The following is a 12494-nucleotide window of genomic DNA, read 5'->3' on the forward strand; positions in this document are numbered from 1 at the left end:
ACTTTGAAGTCCATAACTCAATTCCACTGAGATCTTTTTTTTTTTTTTTTTTGCACCAACATTATATCAATCTGGCTTTTATTTCCAGCACTAACGTACATAACCAAAATGAAACACCCTCTTTTGGAAGCATGTATTGGCTATCATCCATTGGTTGGAAATACACGTCTACTAATGTTTATCTTCCTCTTTCAAGGTAACTGGAACCTCAAATTTGCTATCAGCCTTCAGGAACAAACATTCTCCATCTTAATTTGTCACATTATTTTTTGTTTTGTTTTGTTGTAATGTAAGCACATTCATTTAAATATAAAAAATAAAAATAAAACAATGTTAAATTGTCATTTTGAAATGACTAATCAAAATTAAATATTTCTATTGTATTTAAGTGCTTCATTTCTGTTTCTTAATGAATTTTTGTCTTCATCAACATGTTACATGGAACATTTTGACAAATAGACATTTTCTGACAGAAAATTGTTTGGTTAGATAATCTTTGACCATCTTTAATTAGAATTGATGTTTCATGTAATAATATTATGAAGCTTAGCACAATCAAAACAGGTTTCTGAAAGTGGAACTTTATCATTCATTATGGGTGTATGAATGAATGGTTTCTTTTACTAGCTGCCTATTCTAATGCCAGGTAGAAAAAGATCAGTTTCAGCTGCTAAACTTCCCTTCTGTATGGAATGTCGTATATGTCAATGAAATATATTTAGTGAGATTCTTCCCAGTATTAATCATATTCACTGTAAAATATAAAATTGTTTCTAATGCTCTTACTCTGTTAAGATGTGAAGCAATTTATCTTTTAAAACGTAGTTTTAAAATCAAAACCTCATGCTGATTTATCTACTCTAATTTAAAATTATAAAAACATTCTAACAATCCTTTCTGATTTTCTATATTTATACAGTATATAATTTTTGCACATATAAACAGTAGCAGAATTTGATATATAGGAAAATCTGGTTTTCCATGCTGTGATAACATAGGCCTGGGAAAAGTTTAATTGTCTGATGGTAAATACAACTTATTCTGATAAAAACGCAGAACAGCTTTGTATCTCTACGTTAAATGTCACTGAGATAAAGCATAAATTCATACCTAGTTGAATAGGCACCCAGCTACTGCCCCAATTTATGACAAGGAATTAATAGCATAAATTCATGAGAAAAATGTGACGGAGTAGGTGCTGACATTTCCCTAGGCAGAAAGCTGGCACCAGTTTCTCCAGCATGGGCCTCACACATAACCTGTTTTTTGCATTTTGGAAGAATATCTGCCTGTGATTATAACAGTGGATTTTGCAAGGCAACACTCATTCATGAATGGACATTCCATAATGACATTAGACCAAAAGACTGCCCACTGTGAGAGGATTTGAATGGTGATTGTATCCAGAATGCATGCCCCTAATTGGCCCTGACCCTTCGGAGGTCATCCCTGAGGCACAATAAGAAGTGACCCCATAAAGGATAATACCATGTGGAAGACAGTGTAGTCTGTTGGTTCACCAACAATACCCAAAGCAAGGGCCCCTATTGTCTCTGGAAAGCTATCCAGGGGAAGAAGAGTTGAAAGACTTCTGTCATTGGCTATGTTATCCTGACCAGTCCACTACTGCCCAAAAGACTCTTGCTTCAATCAAGTCATTCCATTTTCTGGTTTCAATACTATCACAATTTTAATATCCCAAGAAACTAAGTAAAAGAAGTTCAAAATATTTCTTTTTATATTTATCTTATGGGAGGGATGCTTCCTTGCTCCCTGAGTGTGTTAATGTGTGGAAGGAGAAAGAGAGTGCCTGCACACGTGACTTGTTGGGAAATGGACCATTAATAGTGTCCTAAAGCAAACTCCAAAACCCCAAGACTGTAATCTAATTAGTAAGTGCTTCCAGGGTTAAAAAATTGTGCTACTTAAAAACTGCTATTGTATATAATTTAGTAATCACTTCTGTGTTTCTCCTTGAAAAATTCTGTGTTTGTGCATGTGTGTGTATATTAAGGGGAAAAGTAAGAGCAATGGAACAATAGCCTGTGACAGCTGTGAGATTTAAGGAAAAAGAGTTAGCGGTGAGTTTGCAAAGAAATAATTTTGCTGTACTTCTGTAAGATGAGCTAGGGTGATTTCACTACCTGCATTGAGTGATCTCCCTGGATAAGAATCTAAGACCAGAACAACTTTACCAACTAGGTTGATGCACTGTTCTGGCTGGAACACAGGCTGGGTCTTTATATTAAAAAGAGATCTTCCTTCAGTCTAATGAGAGTAAGATTAAACAAGTAATTATTTTTTGTCAACCACATGGTTTGATTATTTACTTATTAATTTGTTGACTTGATCATTTGAGCCCACTGATTCTATCTCAAATGAGACCTTGATTTTATCTTTGTATTGTTCAATTCTTAATCAGTTCAGTGAAATTCAAGTAGTTTGTTGAGTGATATACTCTTTAATTTTGTATTTATTTGCTTAATACTTTTAATGAAATCAACAAAAACTGGCTTAGTCTTTCCATTTGCAACATGGGTCAAGTAGCTCCCAGAGCAAAAACAATTTAGCTGAGGTATTTGATAGCCACTTGTCTCAGTTTCCAGTTAAAACATAAATAAATGCATTTACCTCTCACAAAATGGCTTTTGGGGGCTGGGGAGGGAAACCCAGTTTTTGCATTAATAGCCGCATTAAAGTGCTTTGGAAATTGATTCCAAATTGATCTCTGTTAGTGAAATTTGTTTTCACTCAGAACCAACTACTTCAACAGAAAAAAAGAGATGGGGGAAAGAAGTTCACAATACTGCTATGAGGACAAAAAAAGGGGAAGGGAATTCATTTCTGTAGCCTCTGAGATCTTATTCACTCAGGAATATGTTGTGGTGGCTTCTGAGACCTTATTCACTTGGTTCCCACAAATTCAGCTTGAATCTGAACCCATCACTGAGGTTACTTTATTTGGCATACAGCAAAGCTATGCTGAGTTGATCAGATTCAAACATAAAGGGTTGGTACAGGGCATACCACACATCCGAAGTTACACAGCAAATGTATTCTTTTATATATATTTACACATTACATTGCATCTATTATACATTGCCTCACACATTTTGGAACATTTGGTTACTTTTAAGAACCAGTCCCTATACAGCATGTTCTGTCCATGCACTGTCCATATACAACTTACTCTACCTCACTTTTATGTTCCCAACTTACCATATCCATTGTTGCCTTGTCCATAGTATAAATGGTTCCCTGAATGTTCCCCCTTGTTTTAGCTAGTACAAACATTCTGTTTCTAGCCTGTTAATCCATTTGCCTCCCTAATCCTCTCTTCCCCAAGAAATAAGGCCTCACCATGTCTAATTCATGTCAAGCCACGCCTACAGGAAGACACAGAGGAGCAATAATTTGCCTTAAACTCAAAGCTTCCTGTTAAAGCATCCAAAAGAATAATTTATTTATTTCAATTGTCTAAAGTTATTTCCTTACTTTATAATTAAGAGAATCAATATATTTCAAAGTCAATTATTTTTCAAGGTGTTTTTTATTGTTATAGCCTATGTAAATGAGAGTCTTCAAAATCATTGAGCCTGAGAAGCAGCAGATTGCTGTCTCCCATTGCCTTGGAGGAAGCCATCGAGATAGCAACAGCAGAGATCACTAAAGTCCACGTTGGGAGGAAAAGAGCTGTAAGTGCTAATTCTCTTTTAATCACTATTCCACCTAGTGATAACTACATCCAATGCTTACATTCAACACTATACTACAGGTATACATCTGTCATGTCAGACAACCATGTCCTTGCCCTCCAGTCTCAAAGTTATTCCATTTATATAGGACTACTTGTGCACAGCCATACTGGAGTTTAACCCTTCAGAATCAGAAGATTGGGATTTTGATCGGTTGCAGAAAACTCACTCTCAGACCATTAACAATAGGACATCAAATCTCCTAACTCAGATATGGATATCATTGCAAATTGTGTGTGTCTCTTATCATGGCTTTGCTGGATCTTGCAAGGGGAGTCTGGGCCCAAGCTATCCCTGACAGGCTAACTTAAGGGGAACAAGCTCATCTGGGCCTGATAAAAGGCCATTGTGACTATATTGAAGATAGGTGATCATGGAGAGAGAAGCTCTCCGAAGGGAGAGGAGCTCCCAGAGAGCACAGGCCCCATGGGGAAGGGCTGTGTAATCCCTTCGTCAATAGGGAAAGACTTTTTTATTTTAAGTTGATTTGGATTTAATACAGTAGAACCAGAGCAGGAGAATTCTGTTTTATATCCTTTAGGACTGTGTCGCATCCTTAAGGGGCCCTGACAGAAGGTGTCTGTAAGTGATGGGCACATTGAGAGACATTTGGGGTCCTTGTAAATCGTATTTACTGGGGCCCTACCCTTTCCCACTTCACTTTATTTACTCAATAAGTTGGGTGTGTTGGAGGGCCCTGTGAGCCCAGATGCCCCCCTTCTCATGAGCCCTAGCAAGGGATAATATCAGGTGCTTGTTAAAAACAAATCATGAAGCCTCAGGAGTTTGAGATAACCAAGAGGCCTATATAGGGAATATGACTAATTCTCTTGAAAGAGAGACTAGGGCTGAGTACCCAGATGAAAGAGACCTCTTAAAGGTAGTTAGACAATTTGACCAATTTGATTCCTATAAAGAGGGATTGTGAGCTTGCTAAGACTACTAAAATGGCTAAGAATTATCTAAAGTCTGTTGGTAGCTACTGAAGTGAGGTTTTAAAGTCTACAGTAACACACATTACAAAACATAAGAACTGCCATACTAGGTCAGACCAATAGTCCATTGAGTCAGTATCCTGTCTTCTGAGAGTGGCCAGTGCCAGGTGTTTTAGGCCTGGTCTACACTACACAGTTAGGTTGACATAAGGCAGCTTATATCTAACTATGACAGTGTGCACTCTATAGCCTTTGCTCCTGTCAATGTAAGTGCCTTACTACACCAACACAACACCACCATCACAAGAGGCTTAAGTTGGTGTAGTTAGGGCAACACAGCGTCCCTGTAGATGCTTAATATGTTACTTAATATGTTAATTACTGCAGTGGCTGTAAGTCAACCTAACATAGGTTGACTTCAGTTGGTAGTGTAGACATACCCTCAGAGGTAATGGACATAACAGGCAATCATCAAGTGATCCAGCCCCTGTCATCCACTCCCAGCTTCTGGTAAACAGAGGCTCGAGACACTCAGAGCATGGTGTTGCATCCCTGCCCATCCTGGCTAATAACCAGTGATGGACCTATTCTCCTGTTGAAAGATGTGACAGATGGGTATTGGTGTTGGGAGGAATACCTATATCGACCCTAATACCTAATTGTAAGAAGCTATAACTGGAAAAATTACTTCCCTGTGTAAGAGACAGAATTATGATGATGGTTGATCCAGATAAAACCACTGTTAGGGAACTTGTTACCTTGGCTCAGACAGCATGGTTGATCAAGGGATCTGCCCTAAAGGGCCAAGAAAGAAGTTTCTATTTTTTTACATAAAGTCTGAGAGCCCTGGAATCTACTGAGCAAGCACCAGAAGGCAGACCTACTACCAGGGTGGAGAGGGAAAAGACTCAATCAGTCAAACTCCAGCACCCTTAGGGGATAGATGATGAGAATGAATATTGTATAGGCTGAATGTCTTAGGAAAGTTGTTACAAAAGCTGACCTGAGGACTTGGGGTCTGGCATGAAGCAACTAGCTCAAGTGCTTGATGATAAGCTGAAAAAAATATGTTCTTATTCACTCATCCAGACAACCAGAAGTGTGACAAAGGCCAGACAAAAAGATCATGGGTCAGTGAAGCCTCCTCAGGAACTGTCCCCTCCCCTCTATCCTCCAGTCTGCTCATGACAAAAGGTCACACTATTGGCAGAAAGTAGGAAAAGTCTCTGAGTTTATCTGGGATGAGCCTGCCAATAAAATGAGCTAAAGAATAGATACAGCAAAGTGCTAATTGCTGTCACGTGTGCAGCGCTTCTAGACATTAGGCAAAAAGTCATCCTCCAATCCTTAGAGGGAACAGCAGCCAACATAACCAGTTCCACACTTTGTTCCCTTGGCTGTTTACAATGAAACAATGGCTTTTCAGGATCACAAGCATAGCACATCCTATCTAAAAAACCCATTTCAGGGCTCGGAGACATCCATAAAATCAGAGTACAGAAGAATCCAATCCCCAAGATCACTCAAAAAAGGGAAATTGCATGCAGAAGCAAATGTGTAGTATTCCACAATCCATAGTACTGAAAATACTACTGGTACTCCCAGAAAGAAAATAACATGTTAATACTAGATTGACCAATACCATGACAAGCTTAAAAAATGTGGCTAGAACCATACAGCTAAATGTGAAGTCTACTTTACACAAAAACAAAAACAAAAAGCAGTTGGCTGCTAACCAAGAAGCAAGCAAAATTCCTGCTATCCTGTCTACTGCTTTGGGAAATTCTTTATCTGAGTCATAAAAATGCTTCTGTAAATGTGAGTGCCAGTGCACTTTTTGCACACAGCAATCCTCTAAAAGGAGTGGGTGAAATTATTTCATGTAAAAATAGAAAGATTGGTGGCAAGTGAGGTTAGGAAATTGGGTTATGTCAAAGAAACAACTGAGATTCTTGTACACTAATGTGAAGAGCCTGAACTGCAAAATGGAAGAACTAGAACTACTCGTGAAAGAAGATATTCTAGGGATAACAGAACCTTAGTGGAATAGTAATCATGACTGAAACACAGGTACTGAAAGGTAGAGAGAGAGACAAATAAAGATAAAGCTGATTGGGTGGAGTTGTACATCAATGATGCAGCAGACTATAAAGAAATAAGTGATACAATGGATTAAACAGAATTGGTTTGGGTCAAAATCTTTTTGGAGAAGGATTGTAAAAGAGGTTCTATCTGGCTAGTGTTAGACATTGCTAGTGGATAGAGACTTCTTTAATATTGGAGAAAGAATTACTACTGGAAATTGTCATTATGGGAGACTTTATCTTCCCAGATATAGATTAGAGAACAAATTCTATTAATAATGGTAGGACCTAGTTATTCCTGGATGTGATAGCAGACACATTTCTTCACCAAATAATCACTGAACCAACAAGAGGTGATGGTGTTTTAGCCTTAATTTTGGAAAGCAGTGAAGACATTTCAGAAGAGCTGGTCATAGAAAACAACCTTGGACTGAGTGGAAGGATAAACAAAACAGGTCAGTTATTAAGATTTTCAATTTCCAAAGAGCAGACTTTGTGAAATTAAGGGAACTAGTTAGATTTATAGAATCCAAGGCCAGGAGGGACCACCGTTATCATCTAGATTGACCTCCTGTATAGCACAGGCCATAGAATTCCCTCCGAATAATTACTTTTGAACTACAACATATCTGAAAAATAAATAAATCCTGTCTTGATTTTAAAACTGAAAAATCTGATGGAGAATCCTCCACGACCCTTGGTAAACACTTCCAATGGTTAATTATGTTCACGGTCAAAAATTTACATCTTTTTTCCAGTCTCAATTTTCTAGGTTCAACTTCCAGCCATTGGATCATGTTATACCTTTCTCTGCTAGACTAAACTGCCCATTATCACGTATTTGTTCCCCATGTAGGTATCTGTAGATTTTGATCAAGTCACATCTTAATCTTTTCTTGTTAAGCTAAACAAATTGAGTTTCCTGTGCTTATCACTATAAGGCCTGGTTTTCTAATGTTCTAAGCATTCTTTTGGCTCTTCTTTGAACTCTCTTCAATTTATCAACTTCTTTCCTGAACTGTGGAAGTCAGTGAAGTCAACTGGACTGAGGAACTCACTTTAATTTGAATGTGGAGGAAGCTTGGAATTTCTTTACGTCATAGGTGCAAAAACTGTCTGCAATTTGTGTCAAAGAAAGGGGGGAAATCTTGTAGAGATGGGGTCCAGACCTATATGGATGAATAACCACCTCAAAAATTATATTAAAAATTAGCAGGGATCCAGAAGGAATAGAAAAAGGGATTGATCAGTGAAGAAAGCTACATTTTAGAGGTCAGAAAGTGTAGGGATAAAGTGAGACTTTCCAAAAGACAAGCTGAGTTAGGCCTGGTCTATACTTACCAGGAAATTTGGCGGCAGTACAATAGCTTGCGTAATTTACATCGACTTCCTAAATCTTTTTCTGAGCACCGTCTCCACTATGCTCTGCCGACAGAAAATGCATACCCGTCGATGCAGCACTAAGCTTATTTTGGAGATGGATTTATTAGATTGACTTCCAGATCGATTGAGCAGGTCTTCACTTCCACTAAATTGATCCAGATAGATCGATCTGACGGTGGCAAATTCGTCACCGTTAGTCTAGACATACCCTCTGACTCCCCCATAGGAAATGTAAAACATAATAAAAGGTTCTTGAGTCATATAAATAAGAGAACAAGAAAAGAAGGAGGGCTGCTATGCAGCAAGAATAGGGAAGAGATTAATGATAATCTATCTATGCCCCAAAAACTAAATGAATACTATGCCTCCATTTTCAATAAGGAAGAGTGTGCAGAACATGGGAGCAAAGACAGGGTGGCTAATGGGAATGTGTGTATAGACATGGAAATTACCACATCACAAATGGAAGCAAAACTCATAGAGTTTAATATGCTCAAATCAAGAGGATTGGATAATCTCGGTCCCAGAATACCAAAACAACTGGCACATGAAATTGCAAGTCCAGTAGCAGTCATTTTTAAACTATCAAAGTGAGGGTGGTACCATATGATGAGACAACAGCCAAAGTAGTCCCTTTATTTAAGAAGGGCAGGGGAAGTGAGGCAGGCAGCTACTGATCTGTTAGTGTGACCTAAACAGTAGCCAAGTCTTTAGAACAAATGTTGAAAGAATAATTAAGACATAGGGCTATAAGGAAAATGGGGTGAAATATAATATACATTTACTGAAGTTCAATCCTGCCAGACTAACTTGGGATCCTTCTTTGATAAAATAAATCACTTTTTAGACAAGAAAAATGTGGTAGACTGGACTTCAGTAAAACATTTGACATTGTAGCACACGGGAAATTATTAGTTAAGACTCAGGAACTGAAAAGGGCATAAAGATTTTGTAAAAATAAATTATATTATGGTTCACACATAGTTAAAGTTCAGTCAATTGTATTCTCAAGTTTCAATCAGTGAAGTTTGCTGTTCTAGTAAGCAGTTAGAAGGGAATCCTTACAAATGAAAGACACTGCCCATGTGGTGGAAATGACAGGGAAATGCTTGAACAATGCATGTTGAGTTTTTCAGTTGAGACATTTTCTAAAATTTTCTTTGTAAGATCATTTTCTTATCTCCCAAAGAGCATAGGTAGTCTGGCTGCTAGTTTCTGACTGCACTAACAATCTCTTTCAAATGAGTCAGTTTATGTATTTTGCAAATTTAATAAATCTCAGCATGATTACAGTTGGATTAATTCTTCAGAAAGAATAGGGGTGGTTTTGTGTTTTCACATGCTGAATGGAGGGATATTTTATTACCACAATTTGACTATGTATGTTTATTTGTGAAGTAATAGCATTTCTGTTACACATCCAAAAATAAGGAGAATCTAATTGTTCTCCAGCATGTTTCTTGATTACTGCAAGTGTCAGACAGTATGTTCCCCCTTTTCATATTCACCACTGAGAAAAATGTCTCACTGCATTTTAAAAGGGAGTTCAACTTCCTCTGAAGTAATAGATATTAAATACTTACTCAAGGTCATACAGCAGAACAGAGCCAGAGCCATGAATAGAGTCTAGGTCATGGTCTACACTAGATAGTTTTTTTTCGACAAAAGTCAGTCAAAACAGTGCTGGTGTACACGCTACAGTCACCTCCCTGCTGAGAAAACTGCCCTGTTTTTCTGACCAAAAAACCCCACCTCTATGAGAGGCGTAGGGCTTTTGTGAGCAGAGCTAGGGTGACAGTGTCAATGTAGACACTGTGTGCCCTTAGAGTGGTGAAGGGGCTGTCTTAGCAGAGCAGTGAAAATGACAAATAAAGGGCACGGGGGCTGGAGCCCAGCTCCGTAAGCCCCTGGGCTCCCAGCTGCGAGCCGGGTGTGTGAGGCTGCTGCCTGGATTGCGGGGCGAGTCTGGGGTGTGGGGGCTCTGAACCAGACACAGGAGGCTGCTCCCTGGCTCCTAGCTGCGAGCCGGGGCATGGGCAGATGCCTCTGCAGCCCGGTACTTGGACAAGCCATGGGTAACTGCTGCCCAGCTGCGAGCCTGGGAGGTGGGAAGCTGCTACCGGGCTCCAAATCAGGGTGAAGGAGGCTACCCCCGGCTCCCAGCTGTGAGCCAGAGTGTGGGAAGCTGCCACCCAGCTTGCTGGGCACTGCAGGCTGCCGCCCACCTCTCAGCTGGAATTGGGCAGGACATGGGTGGCTGCCGCCTGGCTTCCTGGGATGCCGGTGGCTTCAGCTTGCCTCCCAGCTGGGACTGGCTGGCTGCTGCCCGATTCCCAGCCAGGGCACAGGAGACTGCAGCCCCGACCCCAAAAGTGGGCTGCTGCAGCCCACTCCTGGCTCAGAGTGGAGACTGGGCAGGATGGGGGGGAGAAGTCCCCACACGGCTGCCCCAACTCCTGGCTGGGACCGAGAGTAGGGTTGGGGGGAGGGAAGTCCATAGGGTGCCCAAGAGGCTGTGGACTCCTGGCAGGGAACAGAGAGGTGGGTCTCTCAGCTCCCCATACACTGCCCCTTAGGTGGGTAGAAGTGTTCCTGGTGAGGATGCACTCCACAGACCGAAGGAGAGCAGTGTGGACATCAGCCATTGGTGGCTGAAAGTCGACATAAATATGTTGACTTATATTTTTAGTGTAGACAAGGAGTTTGTCTATACTTACCTCGGAGATTCGGCAGCAGTCGACTGGAGTTACGCAAGCTATGCAAAAACTTGCGTAACTCCCATCAAGTTCTCTGCTTCTGTTCTGCACACCGTCTTCACTGCACTGCGCTGACGGGAACCGCATTCCTGTCGACGCAGCACTACGCCACTTGAGAAGGTGATCTTAATACGTTGACTTCTGGATCGACTGATTGGGTCTTCACTGACCGCTTAGCCGATCCAGAGAAGTCAATCTGACGGCGGCAACTTTGCCGCCGTCAGTGTAGACATAGCCAAGGTCTATGTCTCCTGATTCCCACTTCTGTGTCCTATTGGCTGAACTGTGCTGCCTTGTTCCATGGTTAATCATGCTGAAAATAGACCTTTGTATATTTAAATAGATGAGATCACCCTTACATCCACTCAATAATTTCTGTTTTTCAATTTATTTATACAGTAATTTCCTTGGTAGTAAGCACCATTTATTGAAACCATTGAAGGACAGGCATGTGCAATTGTGTATTTGTTTAGATGTGTAATTACTGCCTTTTACATATACAACACCAGTGTATTTGTTAAAGTCTTTCAAACTTGGGTGCATCAGTTTAGGCTCCTAAATCTATATTTAGGTGTCTAAGTAAAAGTGATCTGATTTTTCAAAGGGTACTGCTGCTGCTTAGCTTCTTTGAAGATGAGACCATTTTAATTGAAAGGCAAAAATATGGATTTAGGAGCCTAACTTTACCAGAGTTGTCAACTTCTGCAATTTTATCATATCTCACAATATTTGGTGTATTCTTAAATATCTATTCCTTGGAGTCATACGAACACACAAGAATCTCCGCTTCCATTTTTTAACATTTATTTATTTGATTCTGTTTTCTTCAAGTAAATTTCTACCTCTCTTGGTTGTGGTGAAATTCTGGAAAATGTGACCCCTGAAGGAGCAAAAGTCAGAAGGCAAAAGGAACTCTAAGTATTATTTTAAAAATAAAAAAAATCTCATGACTTTTGGGAGCCTGACTCATGATTTTTGAACATGGGCTTGTAATACTGCTTCAGGCACCCAGTCTTGAAAACATAGCCTTGAGTTGTTGTTTTTTTTTAATTCTAAAGTAGCTGCCAGGATTACTTATTTCCTCAGAGGAAATTTAAAGGCTGTTTTTGAGATAAAATAACTTAAGCAAATCTCAGAAAAGCTGCTTTAAATAAATTAAATAAAGAAATGAAAATAGGCTGGTAAAGCAGAAGCCTGATAATGTTTTAGTAAGAAATTCCAAAATGGTAAGAATTGTGTGAATTTGTATTCTGTACTTATTCTATGCATTAGCCAATCAGATACAAGCACTATCCTAAAATTTTAACTTCCTCTGTATCATCAGTGGCTGACTGTCTGCCAGTTTTTAAATTCATTTTTGGAGCTTTATAAAATAAGATGGTATCTAATTTATTTTTATTTTAAAATGTTTGGGTTTTTGAAGAAGAAGAAATTGTCAGAAAGATGAATTTTGATAGAATCCCAATTTGGTATCATTATGCTTTTCCCTATGATGCTAAGTAGCAAAAATCCCCAACTGCTGGAAACAGGACACTAGATGAGGAGCGCTCTGAGTTACTACAGAGAATTCTTTCCCAGATA

At 39.5% G+C, this 12494-nt stretch overlaps 1 protein-coding gene across 1 annotated transcript in view; it reads left to right on the forward strand.

Annotated features, from left to right (window-relative positions):
- Nucleotides 1-12494, forward strand: part of LOC137144671 (beta-1,3-galactosyltransferase 2-like) — a 65692-nt gene that overhangs the window by 49477 nt on the left and 3721 nt on the right. Inside the window, exon 2 of the mRNA XM_067535127.1 lies at nucleotides 3563-3695. The gene's annotated coding sequence lies outside the window, so the exon portion shown is untranslated. The remainder of the gene's footprint in view (nucleotides 1-3562; nucleotides 3696-12494) is intronic.

This window comes from Emydura macquarii, unplaced genomic scaffold (assembly GCF_026122565.2).
Source record: "Emydura macquarii macquarii isolate MOO-44397 ecotype Brisbane River unplaced genomic scaffold, CSIRO-AGI_Emac_v2 contig_3477, whole genome shotgun sequence".
Taxonomy (NCBI): Eukaryota; Metazoa; Chordata; order Testudines; family Chelidae; genus Emydura; species Emydura macquarii.